Genomic DNA, 10,392 nt, shown 5'->3' with positions numbered 1-10,392 from the left:
CGATGGAATAATAGCAATAGGAATTGGCTTCTAATGTAGTATTCGTGTATCGACATAAAGGTTACGACATTAAGGTGAAAATAAGTGAAATGAGAAATCATCACAAAGTGGCGTGAGGAAATTCTCTAACATGGACCAAAACTCGCGAAAGGCGAAGTGCAATTTATGTGGTAATGAATATACGTATACTGGTGGCACAACAAGTTCTGTTTTCAAGAAATATTTCAGATAAATCACACGTTATTACATCGAAATAATATATTGAGTACATTACACCACCTTAACTGAATACTGAATATGATTCTGATATGAAGTTATGCATCCTTTCGTGTAATATTACAACCTTTAGAATGACACCTAGATTGTTGTGATATTATATCGTAATCGCTGCACATCAGTAGTGAGTAGTGATGTGAACAATTTTTATATAATATCACAAATGTGTTGGTGTCATTCTAAAGGTTGTAATATTACACGGAAAAGTGCATAAACTTATATCAGAATCATATACAGTATTCACTAAAGCTGATGTAACCTACTCAATACGTTGTTTCGATGTAATAAAGTCTGTTTTATCTGCGATATTTCTTGAAAACAGAAAACTATTGCTATATCGATTTTGATTGGTTCTTTTTGGCAAGCATTAACTGAGAAAGACGAAAGATTTAAAATGAAAAGACGGATATTTATTCTAGATTGAATCAGTTATAAATTTAGAAAGGAAAAGCTAGCCTAGGCAGGCTCATATAAGCATGAATAGAAGAAGAATCAAAATCGATATAGTAGACATTATGCGGCAATCAAAACCAAATAACATAGAAAACTATTGCTGTCGATGTTCAGTACGTCTAATTTTTTTCACGCCGATTGATAATCACATTGAGATTGTTACAATTCTTTTTTTGTTGTGTGGAAACACCTTTCCGTACATAATAAAATAACGCCACAGTTGACAATTTTATTTCATTTTGAAATGGTTGCTGTGCAAGTATCAATTGATACTTACAGGTGTCGATACTTTATTGCCTTTCGATACCTTGTATCGATACCCTAAATTTCGGTATCCCGATACCCCCGGTATCGATACTTTGCCTTCCGAGTGCCATCCTTACTGTCTAGCAGCAACCATCCTCTGACGTGTTTCATGGGAGACTGATGCTATAGAAATAATTTAGCTTATATTTGCTGATTCGCGTGCTTCCCTACAGTTTCGCTTTTGCATTGACTGACCAATCAGGGCGATGCTTTTCAGCTGATAAATCGCTTACTCCTCCAATACGAACGTCTCCGTTAGGTAAATCAAGTAAGCCAGCACAGTGTCTTAGATTTTTAGTAGATAAAATAGTACACTGCTCGCTATTAATCAAAATTTCGATCATATATAATTGAAAATACACGGCTTCATACATTCAATTCGAAACATAGAAATGTTTCCAATCAAAAAGTGAAATAATATTTATAATTGGTACAAAATTGACTGAGCTATAAGCGTTCAAAACCTGACCACATTTCTACGTGTATTTACCCTTAAAATTTTGCCACTTGAGCCAATTAGTTCTGGTATAGAAAACAAAGATGTGTTCCACATTGAAAACACGGTTTGACGGCAGTTTGGATGGAAACTGGGTTAGGTTTGGAATCGAGGGAAAACGGCATTAGCAAAGCAAATAGTCCACCTTGGAGTATTTGATAGCTCTGCTCTAGCACTTTGGTGCGATTCAGTGCTAGAGGTAATCGAAAATAAACACGCGCACTCATGATGCGTGCACACTTTATACAACAGTGATGTATATTTGTAAAAGATAAGCGTCCTAGTTGAAGTTGTCAGTGCGAGGGGAGAAATTTCGCTTGCACTTCGTGACACACAGGAGACGGACAACTCTGGCCGGTCCAAAGTACATAAATCATTGAAAAGTTTAATTTTTTTTGTCAAACTTTCAAGTGCTAAGTTGAGAGGAGCTAATAAAGACTACCCACGTTTGTAACTAAATCCTAAATAGCCCAGATTTCAGTTCAAACGCATATTCATCAAAACCGGAGTGTCATCAAATCAACCTGAAACCACTCTAATAGAAGACGAGACAGGAGCGCCTTTAACATACAACCACGCAAGCTGTTAGTTTCATAGTGAGAGAAATAGTTATTCCATTAAAATGAAAAAGCGGTTTGCTCTATTCATCCATTGCATAATGTATAAACTCACCTTACTAGGATCAGGCTCTGCCGGCTTACCGGAGTGAATGCATGTACGATTCGAATGGTTCTCCATCTTGGTCAGTATGCTACTGACGGCCCGGAGAGGTATACTGACGTGGGGGGTTTTTCCTAACTTGCTACACTTGCTACATTTTTTTTTTCGAACTCAAGGTTAATTTGTGAAACGTTTTTGTTGCGAGTAGTCGATGCAAACAAGAGTTAATCGGAATTTGGGGCCAAGTCTACAGTTTAAGCCGCATGGTGTATAACTTCTCAGTTGGCTAAACGGACTCATTTTTGTCATTTGTAATTGATCAGGATCAAAATGTTCTAATCACTGGAAATGAATTGTTATTGATGTCATAAACAAATGCTTGTGAGATTACTTATAACACCAGGAATTCACTATATTCTTTTGATTATTGTATTTCATCTCTAACATCACAGGAAGCCTTGTCCACATTTCTAAAAGGCATGCAATACGTCGTATCACCTATGATTGCCCTAGCTCAGTAACGGAGAGCAAACTGAAAAGCTGAAGCTCGCCAGCCACTTCGGGTGGAGGTATGTTTAAGTTTTCGTGATTCGAAACCAAGAAGTGCATCCTTAAGCGCTCTGCTAATCTTGAAAATAAAACACTCACATCACACTCATCTGCTGCTGAGCATGGCAGCAGGAACCGGAAGTTCTTCTGCAACACCATCCAATCCGGTGTAGTCGCCAACGAATATCCTACCTTCGTTTGATCTTCGTCGGTGGAGTCTTACTTGAAGTGGAAATCCGTACTGGGTATCAAATCCTTTGGTCTTGCAGGGTGCACTGTCAATAGTTAGTTCTCGAAAGGGTGCCAAGTATGTAAATTTCATTTTTTTGTTATTTAACATAGTATTCCAATAATAAAATTTATAACTGCCGTGAGTTACACGATGCAGGCACAAATAAAATTTTTTTCTGTATTGAAAAACTTTTAAATTGCTCATTTTTAATTCAGAAAACTATTAATAAGTTTTGTTCCAAATTCCAAATCGGACAACAATCAATCAGTTACCCTTGTTACCGAACAGCACCCAAGAAGATGAACAAAAAGAGTAACGAGCGTAAATCTATTGCCTTCGAGAAGATGTACGATTTCCAGATGCCAGGACCTCACCTCGGTTTGGCAGTTCTGAGCTCACTACCCCTGTCCTGGTTGGCGAGCACCCGGCTGGGAAGAGTGCTCCCATCGAAGAGTTGGCAAAGTGCTGCACCAGAAATGGGAGCAATAGGTCTTCTGTCTCCTTATGGAGCAGCCACCGCTGTCTTTGGGAAGAGTAGGAAAATTATTCAATTTAAGTTTTGTTGTGAACAGATAATGTGCCATACATCTTCTCTAAATAGTGCCAAGATTGGCGTTCGCCTTTTTGTATGCCGGCCGCCACTAGCGCAGTGAATGGATGCAGCAGCCAACTAACGACGGGAAAAATCCAGGACGAGCCCAGAATAGCTATTAAATTGCTTTACGATTGTTCGATAAGAGTGTTGGCAGATGGACTATTATTACAGGTCAATGGGCCGATAATGTATGAACAGCTTCCATTGCTGGGGTAAGCTTCTGGTCTTAACACGAAGTGAATTTGGCCTACGGCAAGGTGGTATCTTTAAAAGCTCGATGAAAGCTTGCATTGGTTTGTTGTTCGAGCTTTTAATTTTATGAATGGACTCTAATAGCTAATGATATTTAAGTTAGATTGTATACTTACAATGGCTGGAGGAGTTAGAGTGCATTATAAGATCCATAATATCATTGGAAACAGCTAGTCTAAAGACTGGTCGGCTTCCATTGGCCAGAGTTACTTTACGAAGAATTCATATTTTCGTAGACGAACATAAGTAAAACGATAGTTCTCTAGAAGTTTTTGATTCTAAATTACGCCCATAGGGTTCGGAATACCAATGACGATGATGCTGTTGGTATTTATTTATTTGTTGTACAAGCCGAATTAGTTTTCCTTGGATGAGCGTTTTACTTATAAATTCTCAAACACGTCGGTAAAGGTAGAAAACCAAATGCTAACAGGTTTTGATATTGTGAAAACCCAAAAGAATCTTCAAATGAGTTTAGTGGTTCGGATTGTCGTTATAGTGCTGAAGGGGGCTAGGGTCCACTAGGAGATTGATAGTACCTATTATCTCTCTCCGGACAGTACTAGCCTAGATGCCGTGTGGAATCCGGCGGAAAAAAATGAACCAAGAATAGATTCCTGCTTCCATGTCGTAAAAGGCGACAATTGCAGGAGTTTCTTTTTCCTTTCAGTTATCAGATATTTTCAATGTTTCACTTCTGATTACTCTATTTTACTAAATTATCTCTTCATTCAACCTATCAATTTCCGTCTAGCTTCGGAGAAAAGTTTTATTAGGAATGATTTCTTCTTCCATGTTATTGGCTGTCTTTCAGGATTATAAAATGAATGATAAAAATCAACCATTGCGCAAATCCGTTTATATTACAAAGTTAATAACAGAGATAACATATATCGGTATATTAAATACATTGTAAAAAACACTTGATATTAATATTTCAAACAGTAAATCAATATTTTTCTCAGTAGCCGGCTGCCCAGATAAACTAATATAACCAACTATTAATCTTAATAAATAATTAAAATAATAAAGCGGAAATAATAAAGAATCAAGACGCGTGTGAAATCTGTTGACCTTTATTTGGTGATTTAAAATGAATTTATAATAACTGTTTAGAATATGTTAATGGAAAAAATCAACTATTTTGTCTAAATCCTATTCACTCGTTTATTTTGTATTACGTAATTTCATTTATAAAAAATAGGGAAGTTTTTATTTTTTACGCGATAGTATTGCAAATTTTTCTTCAGTTTCCTCAAATAAGAGATGTGAATTAAGACTTCCCGGGACTTCAATATCGGGTAATTGTTGAAACGTTTACTCGGGAAGTCAGTGAGTTTAGTAGTGCATCCGAGCATCTTGAAACCGGAACATACTGAGTCGCGCGCGAATAATACCAATACTGAAATTTTTACTAACAAATATCCTTTTCCCGTGACACTTGTGGAGTGCGCAGTAGTATATACGGCCTCTAGTAACAACAAGTGTTGGACTAACATCCCTTCCCATTCCTTAGACGATCTACGTTCGGGCCTGGCCGGCATCGGTACTGATCATTGAATTCTGGGATTACCAGAAGATGTACATTGAAGGATGATTCCCAGTCCCAGGTCGGATCATCTAGAAACTCCCTGTACAATTTCAGCTAATCCCGATCAGTAACGGAGTAGCAACCAGGGGTGGTCGCTCAAGCTCAAGCTCAAGCTCGGATTGTCGTTATAGTGCTGAAATGAATTTAATATCCAGAAAACTTCTATCAACGTAACAGTTTATTCATTACGAAATTTTCATAAAAAGGATTGTCATAAAGCTGATTTTGAAACATTCTTGAATTTTAAATCATTCCGCAATAGATTTGACATAGGCTTGATGCATAATTTTTCTTCATACATCCTATGAAAAATGGTCTACTAGACTAGAATATAATTTCATAATGGTTTTATTAGGATTTTGAGGAGTTTAAAGTTGTTATGCTATATATATATATATATATATATATATATATATATATATATATATATATATATATATATATATATATATATATATATATATATATATATATATATATATATATATATATATATATATATATATATATATATATATATATATATATATATATATATATATATAGATATATATATATATATATATATATATATATATATATATATATATATATATATATATATATATATATATATATATATATATATATATATATATATATATATATATATATATGAAGTAACACTGAAAACTACTACAAGTATTTATTAAATTGAATATGTTACTTGCAACGTGTTCTGCTTCAGTTTAACAATTTTACTGAAAGACATGATTCGCTGCTCTCTATTCATACCCAAAAAAGACTCTTTCTAAAAAATTTAAAAACAAGTTTTCTTTCTTTCCAATGGCAGTCCACCTGATTATATAAGACAAAGTAATTAGAAGATTTAGAGTTTCCAGAAGTGAGGTCATCAATAAACAGGATGATTACACAATTGGTTTATTGATGTATTGGATATTTATCGTTTTTTAACATATTACCACATGTGCATTCAAAATATGAATCATTATATTTTCAAATCCATTGCAACAATAAATTTACTTGTTATTGAATAAAAAATAATTACTCAATAGTGTTGATTTTATGTGCAAATATGAATATATTATTTTCCTTATTTGTATTTCAAAATTTCACCAAATTTATTAACATTTCTTGGTTTCACTGCTTTTTGAAAACATGCTTCAACGTTAATAAAATATATAAGTTTTATGATGCTTGTTAGCATTTTACCGAGATTTTTTTTTTTCAAAATTTGACGATGGTTGTTTATTATTTGATGCTCAGACGAAGGAAATATTGTTTCATGCGTTCACCATCGCTCGCCAATGGCGCTGGTAGCAGTAAACAGTGATGTGATTTTGCGCAGTACAACGATGAATGACCGTAGTACGGAAATCACCGTTGTATCATAATGCTCGCGTGATATCACTGTGATTCAGGGTGACAGACATGTGATTTCATGGTGTACAGTGATACCGATATCACATGTTTGTCATAAACATTACAATGAGCCTGCAAATTTTTGACCCGTTTTGGCATGCTGTCACTACAGCGGAGAAAATCAGCAAAAGAGGAATGGAACGGTGACTCGCTGAAGGTGAAGAGGAATGGAACAAATTGGTCGCTCAGATTAGGCAACAGAGTGTACTAAATATGATTAGTGGTATTCGAAGAATATTACTGCCACATATCGATGCGAGAAATTCCGTTTATTGCAACAAATTGTGTCAAAAAGCTCTTCGAATCGTGAAGGTTGTGAAGATCGTGAAGATCTTGTTCGATTGTGAGTGAACGCCCATTTGAAAAAGACCTTTTTCAAATGGTAGTGATGCAGGCCCGTGCGCAGGAATCATCCATGGGGGGGGGGGGAGGGGTGTTTCAAGGGGAGAGGGGGGTGTCCAAAAGGCGAAAAGGCGCCTCATCCACTTCAAATTATGTCAGTTTATAAATTGATAAAAAATTGATGAAAAATATGAATTTGTCAAGATATTTGCACTTTAATATAATAAGTACTCCATTGTTCATGAAACTTAATTTTAAAAAAATTCTTCATGGGGGGGGGGGGTTAAAACCCCCAAAACCCCCCCCTGCGCACGGGCCTGTAGTGATGGTAGTTTATACCAAAGAATGTTTTTGATTTTATTCAAGTTTGAAAGAAAATCTTGACAGAATCTTCTAGTGATGTTTTTAAAAACATAAGTAATATGAGAAAGTCATCATTACATTGAAAAAGGTTCCATTTTTGTCGTGAATACGACTTACTTTACTATGGGGCGCCTTTTCAAAATCTACCCTCTGAGAGAGTGATAATTTTTTGATCGTGAATATCTCTTGTTGTATCTAATGTATCAACATAATTTTTGCTACATGCTACATGCTACATGTTTAACACTTGATATATTTCGTTCATTCTAGCCAGCGCAGTTGACTGAGTATGAAGTAAAGCAAGTGCATCATTCCGGTTGGTTCAGGTCCAGAGCTCAGTTCCTGTTCTAGTATCAAGAATTCAGTTCAGCTTTGAATCAATTGCGGAACGTTCGCAGAGCCAGTTTCGTTTCAAGCAAGAGCGATTGCGTCATCCTGCTGCTGGCATAGTTTCAGAACTCAGGTTCAGAATTCTGAACCTGAAATTCTAGATGGAAATTATTTCATTAATTGAGTTCTAAGGAGTGTATCGAAAATAAGCTATCCACATACATTTATGTCGTAAGCATGTATTTGTGATGATTTTTATGCACAGATCACAGCATGCTGTGCGATTGGCTGTCAACTTTCGTTTGTTTATTTGTTTGTGCGGTTGAAATTCTGCGTTCTTCAAGAAGACTGGTGAGGCAGCTGGGAACATGCAGGAGTTCAAACAAATTTGGGCTCAAGCGTCCAAAAAATGCTATGAAACACTTGACTTGTCCGGAATTTGATGAAGAGCGTTCGATTAAAAGTTCGAAAATTCGTGAATGAATAACTTAAATTTTATCCGGTTTTCATTATGCTCAAGTTTAACCTCGTACAATAACGGATCAATTTTTAGTTTGAATAAAATATAGTTTTTTATCATAATTTGAAAGAAACATATGTGGATAGCTTATTTTTGATACACACCTTAACTCCATATCGATCTCTAGTTAACCGGTTGCCTAGAAATTAAAAAAAAATGTAAATTCAAAAGCCAACATTTCGTTTTACCAATGCATTTCGACAATTAAAAATCAGACATCTCTTATGAATAAGTTGTCATTCCCATTGCCGTTTCAACCTTCCGAGCGAACGGACGTGCTTTGTGTTCACTGCGAAAAAAACCAGTGCCGTGTGTGATAACGTGACCGGACGATCAAAACTAGATTATATCGCTATTGTGTAATAGACAATAGTGCTTTTTTCTGTGAGAGGTTTTTTGTACATTATACACTGAAGCAGTGCATTGTTGTGAGCGGACGATCGAAACAGTACCGTTAGCCGGTGATTGTTTGATCGATCAAGGCCAGATTTCAGTGGCCATTGTGATTATACTGTGCGGATTATAAGTGAGTGTGCTTTTTCCTCTCGGAGGTTTTTTGCACACCCTCGAAGCGGCGATACGCCGATCGACGAGGGCTTGGCCTTGGTGGCCCCCGTTGGATTAAAAGTTAAGTACTATTATTTTGTATATTTTTTTTTCTTCTTCATTCGACCGTTCATTACACCCCCCACCCCCCCCCGAATCATTTATTTCTGCGCGGAGGTAGCTCCGCGACATGTTAAATTTGAATCCCGACCCCTCCGTTATCGATGATCAGATGGAGACTTCTGTTGGCAGCAATAAGTCTCGCATAAAGAGTTATCCCGATGGGCTTGCACTCTCGGCCGGGCCTTACTCGGTTTATTTCCGGACCAAGGCTAAAGAAAAAAAATTGAATGTTTTGAAAATATCGCGGGATCTGTCCTCGCGATACAATACTATAAAAAGTATTGATAAAATACGCCCAGATAAGCTCAGGGTTCTGCTCACCAGCTCAAAGCAGGCTAATGAGCTCGTTCAAAATGATCATTTTAAGCGGGAGTACCGCGTCTACGTGCCAGCTCGCGAAGTAGAAATCGACGGTGTGGTCACCGATTCGAGTTTGACTTGCGAGGACGTTCTTAAGTACGGAGAGGGCTGTTTTAAGGACCCCTCACTTAGGAACGTCAAGATACTGGACTGCAAGCGATTGCATTCAGTATCGATCGCCGGGGATGGAACAAAGTCCTATCCCCAATCTGACTCTTATCGTGTGACCTTCGCCGGCTCTGCTTTGCCCAACTACATCCTCTTGGACCGGGTTCGTCTGCCTGTTCGTCTTTTTGTACCTCGAGTAATGAATTGTACCAATTGCAAACAATTGGGGCATACAGCTTCTCATTGCTGCAATAAGCCCCGGTGTGCTAACTGTGGGGAGGCTCATGCGGATGGCTCTTGCGGTAAGGATGCTGAAAAGTGTCTCTACTGCAAGGAGGGTCCGCATGACCTAATGGCATGTCCTGCGTATAAGCTGCGAGGAGATCGGATGAAGCGTTCCCTGAAGGCACACTCCAAGCGTTCCTTTGCCGAGATGCTTAAGAGTGCCACCCCTCCTAAACTGACAACGAACCCATATGCCTGCTTGTCAACTGACGAGAGCGATTCTGATGACCCTTTGGAAGGTCCATCATCGGCGGTCCCTCATAGCTGTAGGAAAAGAATGAATAAATCCTCTCATAAGCTACCTAGTAAGGGTTCGAAGGTGTCTTCTGAAGGGCTTCGAAAAGTTACAGCTAACGGGAATCGGGACAAACCACCGAAGCAAAAGGCTCCTGGTCTCGGAAAACTCAGTTCCGAGATGGAATTCCCACCACTTCCCGGGACAACAAAATCCCCAAACGTCCCTGAAAATCTACCAGAGAAACAACTAGGTGCTGGACTTATCAAGTTCTCTGATGTTGTGGACTGGATTTTTACAACTTTTAATATTTCTGACCCTCTTAAAAGCATTTTAATTGCTTTCATG

Source organism: Malaya genurostris, chromosome 3 (genome assembly GCF_030247185.1).
Source record: "Malaya genurostris strain Urasoe2022 chromosome 3, Malgen_1.1, whole genome shotgun sequence".
In the NCBI taxonomy this organism is placed as follows: Eukaryota; Metazoa; Arthropoda; class Insecta; order Diptera; family Culicidae; genus Malaya; species Malaya genurostris.
This window is presented reverse-complemented; position numbering follows the sequence as displayed.